A 9,523-nucleotide genomic window follows, 5' to 3' on the forward strand; every position below is an offset into this window, starting at 1 on the left:
CAATATCCAGAAATCAATCAGTTGCTACATCACACTAACAAATTGAAGAATAGAAACCATATGATCATCTCAATAGATGCAGAAAAAGATTTTGACAAAATTCAACACCGATTTATGATAAAAACTCTCAAGAAAGTGGCCATAGAGGGAACATACCTCAACAGAACAAAGGTCATATATGGCAAACCCACAGCTAACACTGGTATCAGTGGGGGGAAAGCTGACAGCATTTCATCTAAGATCAGGAACAAGACAAGGATGTCTACTCTCACCACTTTTATTCAACATAGATTTGGAAGTCCTAGCCATGGCAATCAAAGAAGAAAAATAAATAAAAGGATCCAATTTGGAAAGAAGTAAAACTGTCACTGTTTACAGATGGCATGATACTATACATAGAAAATCCTAAAGATGCTACCAGAAAACTACTAGAGCTCATCAATGAATTTGGTAAAGTTGCAGGATACAAAATTAACACACAGAAATCTCTTGCATTCCTATACACTGACAACAAAAGATCACAAAGGGAAATTAAGGAAACAATCCCATTTACCATCTCATCAAAAAGAATAAAATATCTAGATATAAATCTACCTAAGCATATAAAAGACCTGTACTCTGAAAACTATATGATGCTGATGAAAGAAATCAAAGATGATACAAACAGATGGAGAGATATCATGTTCTGGGATTGGAATAATCAGTATTGTCAAAATGACTATACTACCCAAAGCAATCAACAGATTCAATGCAATCCTTGTCAAAATACCAATGAAATTTTTCGCAGAACTAGAACAAACATTTTTTAAAATTTTTATGAAAACACAAAAGACCCTGAATAGCCAAGCAATCTTGAGAAAGAAAAATGAAAATGGAGGAATCAGGCTCCCTGACTTCAGACTATACTACAAAGCTACAGTCATCAAAACAGTATGGTAGTGACACAAAAACAGAAATATAGATTAATAGAATAGGATAGAAAGCCCAAAAATACACCCATGCACCTACTGTCTGTTAACCTATGACAAAGGGGGCAAGACTATATGATGGAGAGAAGACAGGCTCTTCAGTAAGTGGTGCTGGGAAAACTGGACAACTACATGTAAAGAATGAAATTAGAACATTCTCTAACACCATACACAAAAATAAACTCAAAATGGATTAAAGACCTAAATGTAAGACTGCATACTGTAAAACACTTAAAGGAAAACATAGACAGAACATGCTTTGACATAAATCTCAGCATATCTTTCTGGACCCACCTCCTAGAGTAATGAAAATAAAAACGAAAATAAACAAATGGGACCTAATTAAACTTAAAAGCTTTTGCACAGCAAAGGAAACTATAATCAAAGACAACCAACAGAATGGGAGAAAATAAATACAAACAAAGCAGCCAACAAGGGATTAATCTCCAAAATATACCAACAGCTCATGCAGCTCAATTTAAAAAAAAAAGGCAAAAAAAAAGGCAAAAAAAAAAAAAAGGCAACCCAATCAAAAAGTGGGAAGAAGATCTAAATATACATTTCTCCAAAAAAGGCAGATGCCCAAAAAGCACTTGAAAAGAAGTTCAACAACCCTAATTATTAGAGAAATGCAAATCAAAACTACAATGGGGTATCACCTCACACCAAACAGAATAGTCATCATGAAAAAGTCTGCAAACAACAAATGCTGGTGAGGGTGCAGAGAAAAGGGAACCCTCCTACACTGTTGGTGGGAATGTAAATTGATGTAGCCACTATGGAGAACAGTATGGAGGTTCATTAGAAAAACTAAACATAGAGTTACCATATGATCCAGCATTCCCACTTCTGGGCATATATCTGGAGAAAACCATAATTTGAAAAGATACATGCACCCCAGTGTTCACTGCAGCACTATTTACAATAGCCAGGACATAGAAGCAACCTAAATGTCCATCAACAGAGAAATGGATAAAGAAGATGTGGTACATATATACAATGGAATATTAGCCATAAAAAGAATGAAAAATACCATTTGCAACAACATGAATGGACATAGAGATTATCATACTAAGTGAAGTATGATAGACAGAGAAAGACAAATATCATATGATATCACTTATATGTGGAATCGAAAAAAATTGATACAGATGAATTTATTTACAAAACAGATACGACACACAGACTTCGAAAACAAACTTATGGTTACCAAAGAGGAAATATCATTGGGGGGAGGGATAAATTAGGAGTTTGGGATTAACATATACACACTACTATATATAAAATAGATAACAAACAAGGACCTACTGTATGGCTCAGGGAACACTACTTAATATTCTGTAATAACCTATATGGGGAAAAATATGAAAAATAATGGATATATGTATATGTGTAACAATCACTTTGCTGTACACCTGAAACTAACACAACATTGTAAATCAATTATACTCCAATATAAAATTTAAAAAATTTTTAAAAATTAAAAAAATAATTTTCTTAAAGAAAATAAGAGATAAATTATTTTCTTAAATATCTGGAAATTGAAGAAATGTTATAAATTTTTAAAATCCAAATTGAAATGTGAAATAAATCATTAACAACTGGATAATCTGTTATATATTGTTAACAGAAATAATAGTAAAAGCTATTTCATGTGCCTATAAATGTAAAAAAAAATATTGAAACCAAATCCAACAATGTATAAAAAGGATTATATGTCATGATCAAGTGGGATTTATTTCAGGGATGCAAGGATGATTCAATATTCACAAGGTAAATTCAATCAATGTGATACATCACATTAACAAACAGAAAGATAAAAATCACATGATCATCTCAATAGATGCAGAAAATACATTTGACAAAATGCAACATCAATTCATCATAAAAACTCTCATCAAAGTTGGTATAGAGGAAACATATCTGAATATAATAAAGGGCATTTATGACAAAATCTTACCTAACATCATTCTCGACTGTGAAAAACTGAAAGTCTTTCCTCTAAATTCAGAAACAAGACAAAGATGACCACTCTTGCCACTTCAATTTAACATAGTATTGGAAGTCCTAGCCACAGCAATCATGCAAGAAAAAGAAAAAATCTCCACCAAAACAATGATTAGAACTAATAAGTGAATTCAATAAAATTGCAAGATACAAGATTAATATACAAAAACCTGTTGCTTTTCAACATAATAATAACGACTATCAGGAAGAGAAAGTAAAAAAACAATCCCGTTTAAAATAGCATCAAAAAAATACCTAGGGTAAACTTAACCAAGAAGGTGAAAAACCTATACTTTGAAAACTATAAAATATTGATGAAGGAAATTTAAAATGATCCAAAGAAATGGAAAGATATCCCATGTTCTTGGGTTGGAAGAATTAATATTGTTAAAATATCCATACTACCAAAGCAATCTACATATGTAATGCAATCCCTATCAAAATATTCATGACAGTTTTACAGAATTAGAACAAATAATCTTAAAATTTATATTGAACCACAGAAAGACCCTGAATTGCCAAAGCATTCTTGAGAAAAAAGAACACAGTTCAAAGTATCACACTCCCTGGCTTGAGACTCTACTACAAAGCAACAGTAATCAAAACAGCATGGCACAGAAACAGACACATAGATGAATGGAACTGAATAGAGAGCCCAGAAATAAACCCACACTTATGGTCAATTAATCGATGAAAAAGGAGGCAAGATATACAATGGAGAAAAGACTGTCTCTTCAACACGTGGTGCTGTGAAAACTGGACAGCTACATGTAAAAGAATGAGATTAGAACATTTCCTTATCTCATAAACAAAAATAAATTCAAAGTGGATTAAGGACCTAAATGTAAGACCTGAAATTATAAAACTCCTAGAAGAGAACACAGGCAGAACCCTCTTTGACATAAATAGTAGCAATATTTTTTGAAATCTGTCTCCTAAGGCAAAAGAAATAAAAGCAAAAATAAACAAATAGGACCTAATTAAACTTAAAATCTTTTGCACAGCAAAGGAAACCATCAGCAAAACAAAAAGACAACATACTGAATGGGAGAAAATATTTGCAAATGATATGACCAATGAGGGTTAATATCCAAAATATATAAAGAACTCATACAACTCAATATCAAGAAAACAAAGAATCTAATTTAAAAATTGGCAGAAGACTGAATAGAAATTTTTCCAAAGGAAATATACAGATGAACAGCAGGTACATTAAAAAACTGCACAACATTACTAATGATCAGAGAAATGCAAAGCAAAACCTCCATGAGATATCACCTCACACCTATCAAAATGGCTATCACCAAAAGTCTACAAATAATAAATATTGTCAAGGCTGTGGAGAAATAGGAACTTTAGTACACTTGGTGGTATTGTAAATTGGTGCATCCACTATGGAAAACAGTATGGAGGTTTCTCAAAAAAACTAATTATAGAACTACCATATGATCCAGTAATTCCACTGCTGACTATATATTCAAAGAAAATAAAAACACTGATTTGAAAAGATACATGCACACCAATGGTCATAGCAGCATTATTTACAATATCCTAGATATGTAACCACACTAAGTATCCATCAACAGATGAATGGATAAAGAAGATGTGGACTATTGCTCAGCCATAAAAAAGAATGAAATTCTGCCACTTGCAACAACATGGATGGACCTAGAGTATATTATGCTTAGTGAAATAAGTCAGACAGAGAAAGACAAATACTCCATGTTATCACTTGTATATGGAATCTAAAAAAATAAAAGTAATGAATATAACAAAACAGACTCACAGATATAGAGAACAAAATGGTGGTTATTAGTAGAGAGAGGGAAGGGGGGAGGGGGGAGATAGTTGTATAAGATTAAGCAACACAAACTACAATGTATAGAATAAATAAGCAACAAAGACATATTGTAAAGCTCAGGAAATTTAGTCATTAACATGTAATAACCTTAAATGGAGTGTAATCTATAAAAATATTAAATTACTATGTTGTACACCAGAAACTAATATAATATTGTAATTCATCTATACTTCTACAAAAAAAAGAAAAATCTGGGAAAGGAAGTAATCAGACCTCCACAATTAGTAAGATTTAGTGGACAGCAATCCTTTAAAGCAGGAGTCTCCAAACTTTTTCTGTGGAGGGCCAGATAAAAAAATATTTTACAATTTGTGTGTCACACTGTCTCTGTCACAACTGCTCAATTCTGCCATTATAGGGCAACAGTCTTAGGCAATATATAAAGAAATGAGCGCAGCTGTGTTTCAATAAAACTTTATTTATAAGTAAAAGGTGAAGGGCTAGATAAGACCCACAGGCCATACTGTCAAAATATTTTCCTCTGTTCTAAAGGAATCAAATAGGAATAATTAGGCAAATTTTTTTTGAATTGTAAGTTTTCCAAGTTCATAAATAGGTTGCACTCAACTAGATATAAACTATCTAGACAGATGAAGGCGAATAACATAGGAATAGAATAAACAGTATTCTTTAGTAGGTAATGAAGAAGATATTAATGCCCTCAAAGGGTGTAGATGCTTTGAAATAGAAGATAATAAATGTTATTTTCATTATATATAAACATTATTTCCCTTCTAAATGTCTGGATTGTAAAACAATGCTGATAAAACAGCATAGGTTTCATGAAGAAAACTCCAAAACACAAAAAGTATATTTGAAACAAACAAACAAAAGAAAAATTATTGAATATTCCATTCTAAGGGTTTCTTTTCCTTTTTTCCTTCCCTCCCTCCCTCCCTCCCTTGCTCCCTCCCTTCCATCCTCCTTCCTATCTTTCTCTCTTTTTCTTTGTTTTAATTTAGTCTGTCAGTCCTTCTAAAAAGAACTCATTTGGTATAGATAAGCTAATTCTGAATCTCATTCCAGACTTTCAAAATACCTTCAAAATATAAAAAGTTATACCAGGGAAAGGTATAGAATTCCAGGTAGAATAGCAACTGAAAGTTAGTGTTCCCTCCAAAGGATTTTAAGCACTAAATATTTTTTAAAAAAGAAAAACAACCTGAAGAAATCCAAATACTTGGATTATCAGTAACACAAATGTAAACTATAAAACAAATGTCCTTATTATGTTCAAGGGGATAAAACCAAGCTTGTAAATTTCTGTAACAACTGGAAACTATAAATTTGACATAGAAGATTCAAAAAAGAACCAAAAATGAAAAACACAAAAATCAAAGTTCAGAATTCATTGAATGTCTTTAACAACAGTTTAGACTCAGTCTTAAAAATGAATGAAATTTTGATACATTCTAAAATATTGATGAGCCTTGAAAACATTATGCTGAGTGAAATAAGCAAGACACAAAAGAACAAATGTTGTATGATTCCACTTATATGAGATCCCTAGATCAGGCAAATTCATAGGGACAGTAAGTAGAGTGGTGGTAACCAAGGGCAGGGGCAGGTGGTAAATGGGGAGTTAGTTTAATGTGGATGGAGTTTCAGTTTGGGAAAATAGAAAATTCTGGAGATGGATGGTAGTGATGGCTGCACAATGCTATGAGTGTACTTAATGCCACTGAACTGTACACTATAAATGTTTTAAAAGAGATTTTATACTATGTATATTTCATCACAATAAAAATTTTAATCTAATCTTTATGAAGGGAATAAAACTATATTTTCACCAAATGTTTATATGTCTAATATAAAAATCTATTTTCTTTCAAAATTAAAGTAATTGTCTTCCCTTCTACCCTCAGAGTATGGAAAGATTGTCTGAACTTGAGGGGCAGGTGACAGAGGGGAAGCAAGAGAGATACATCTCAAAATAGCTCTCAAAAGGGCCCTGTGCCTTGTTGTTCTGGGAAGCCAGACCCCCACAAAAGTGTTGGACATGAGAGCTGTAGTGGAAATACACTCCCTTTTCCTGAATAAGTAAGCATAAAGCATCAAAACCAGAGTTTCCCTATGGGTATAGGGAGCTTATTGGTGTTGAGCCTATCAATGGTGGGCTTGAGAGCAGCTCAAATTTCCCAGGAGGATATATCTCTGAGAGGCTGAATGCAGCCCAGAGACCAGTGAAAGTGGGAGCCATGTGTTTTGGATCAGGAGGTCAATCCAGGAAGGGACAGGAGCCAATGACCAGAGTCCCATTAAAGTCCATGCACATCTGCAAGATGAATGATGACCAAAGATGAGATATCCCCATGTCAATGCCTTGGCATAAACAAAGTCATCATCCTTCCCAGGATGGGGATAACTCCTGAACTAAGTGAGATCTAGTTTTATGTAACAAGCAGTTTGGGCTTGCAAAGTGGAATGTTCATTTACAGATAGATGAAGAAAAATACTATTCTTATTGTAATGTTGGATTAAGATTTATAACTGTGAACTCTGGAGAGAGAATACACATTCTTTTAAAACATAGGTAGAATGTCTTTCAAATAAAAGCCTATAATAGACTACAAGCAATATCTCAACAAGTCCCAAATTTTTATATAATACAGGTCATGTCCACTGACTACAATGGCTTAAAGCTCAAAATCAGTAGTAAAATGTGGGGCTTTTCCAAAACATCTCTAAACCTAGAAAAAAAAACCCCACAACTTCTAGAGGATTCTTGGGTGAAAGAGAAAGCCACCTACCACTCACATCACAGTCAAGGCTTTCCTCTTAAGATCAGAAAGAAGACAGGGATGTCCACTCTTACCACTCCTATTCAACATTGTCCTGGAGTTCCTGGCCAGTGTAACAAAGAAGAAAAAGAAATAAAAACAGTTTTATAAAAAGAGAAAGTAAGGAGTGAATCCATTTCTATTCACATGGTTGCCCATGTAGAAAATTCCAAATAATTTATCAAAAAGCTACTAGAGGCTGAGGGTGGGAACGCTGAGGTGGGACAGTTGCAAAGGCCGAGGACGCGGAAGCGTCAGAATGATGGAATTCTCGGAGAGAGGAGAGAGCGGTCCCTCTCTACACTCAGATAAGAGTGAGCTCTGTTCAAGAGGTCTCTTAGTGAGCTTCGACATTCGAAGGCCAGATGCGGCCCTCAGTACCCCACCTCACGGTGCGGCATGGAGGTCAAACAAACACCTAGACTCCAGCATGCGATTTTGCTCAGAGACAGTTTGAACAAACATCCCAACTCTGTGAACTTCGGCTTGGGCATAAATTTCAGGTTGTTCATATGTGCCATTGTCTTAGCAAATGGCACCACCAAGTCCAGTCAACAGTACCCCTAAGAGCAGCAGTGGGAGTACCTGTAAATGACCAGCTGAGTGAAATCAACTTCTACATCAGGGCATTGCAGCCAAGCACTACTGACCAGGACCTAGTGAAGTTGTGTCAGCCATACGGCAAGTTTGTCTCCACTAAGGCCATACTAGGCAAGACCACAAACAAGTGCAAAGCCTATGGCTTTGTGGACTTTGACAGCCCTTTAGCAGCACAGAAAGCTGTAAAAGCACTGAAAACCGGTGGTGTACAAGCACAGATGGCAAAGCAGCCGGAGCAGAACCCCACAAATTTATACATCTCAAACCTCCCATTGTCAACGGATGAGCAAAAACTGGAAGGAATGCTAAAGTCCTTTGGTCAGGTTATCTCCACTCGAATCCTTCGAGATACCAGTGGAACCAGCAGAGGGGTTGGCTTTGCAAGGATGGAGCCCCCACAGAGAAGTGTAAAACTATCATCACTTTGGAAAATATATTAAGGCACCTCCTGGTGTACCAGCCTCATCTGATCCCTTGCTTTGCAAATTTGCTGATGGGGGTCCAAAGAAATGACAGAACCAAGGAAATTTTATGCAAAATGGAAAGCCTGGTCAAGGAATGCAGACATGCGTGGTATGGCCTTGACCTATGACCCCACCACAGCTCTTCAGAATGGGTTTTACTCAGCTCCTTATAACATCACCTCCAACAAGATGCTTGCTCAGTCTGCACTGTCCCCATATCTTCCATCTCCTGTGTCTTCATATCAGAGAGTAACTCAGAAATCTCCTCTTATAAGTATCTAACCCATCTTGGATGCACTACCAGTCATATCTCATGTAGCCTTCAGGTTCAGTTCTGACACCAGCAATGTATCATCCCATTTCTCTCCAGCCTGCCTCCATGATGGGATCTCTTACCCAGCAACTGGGACACCTTTCCCTGAGCAGCAAGGGCATATACATGCCAACAGCTGCAGCTATGCAAGGAGCTTACATCTCCCAATACACCCCTGTGCCTTCCTCTTTTTCAGTTGAGGAGAGTAGCGGCCAGCAAAATCAAGTGACTGTGGATGCTCCCTCAGACCATGGGGTCTATTCTTTCCAGTTCAACAAGTAACAGTGGATTTCCCTCCCCATATTTCTTGAATATAAATGAATTCTTGGAGATGCTGATGCTCCAGACTCAAGAGGGCTGACTAGGAATACAGCCCCTCTGTGGGCCCTGCTGAGGACTAACTCTTGGCCATCGTTCTTCACAAGCCTAGGCCTGGAAAAAGAAATCTCTGCACTCTTGTCCTCTGCTCTTCCTCTACTCCTGGTGGAGCCTGGGAGAACTGTCACTTTTTGTGTGTGCTACAGTCAAGG

At 35.9% G+C, this 9,523-nt stretch overlaps 1 pseudogene; it reads left to right on the top strand.

The window, feature by feature from the left end:
* The first annotated feature begins 8,148 nt into the window (after positions 1 to 8,148).
* Positions 8,149 to 9,275, top strand: LOC132421906 (RNA-binding motif, single-stranded-interacting protein 2-like; annotated as a pseudogene).
* The last annotated feature ends 248 nt before the right edge of the window (positions 9,276 to 9,523 follow it).

This window comes from Delphinus delphis, chromosome 3, assembly GCF_949987515.2.
Source record: "Delphinus delphis chromosome 3, mDelDel1.2, whole genome shotgun sequence".
NCBI classification, from domain to species: domain Eukaryota; kingdom Metazoa; phylum Chordata; class Mammalia; order Artiodactyla; family Delphinidae; genus Delphinus; species Delphinus delphis.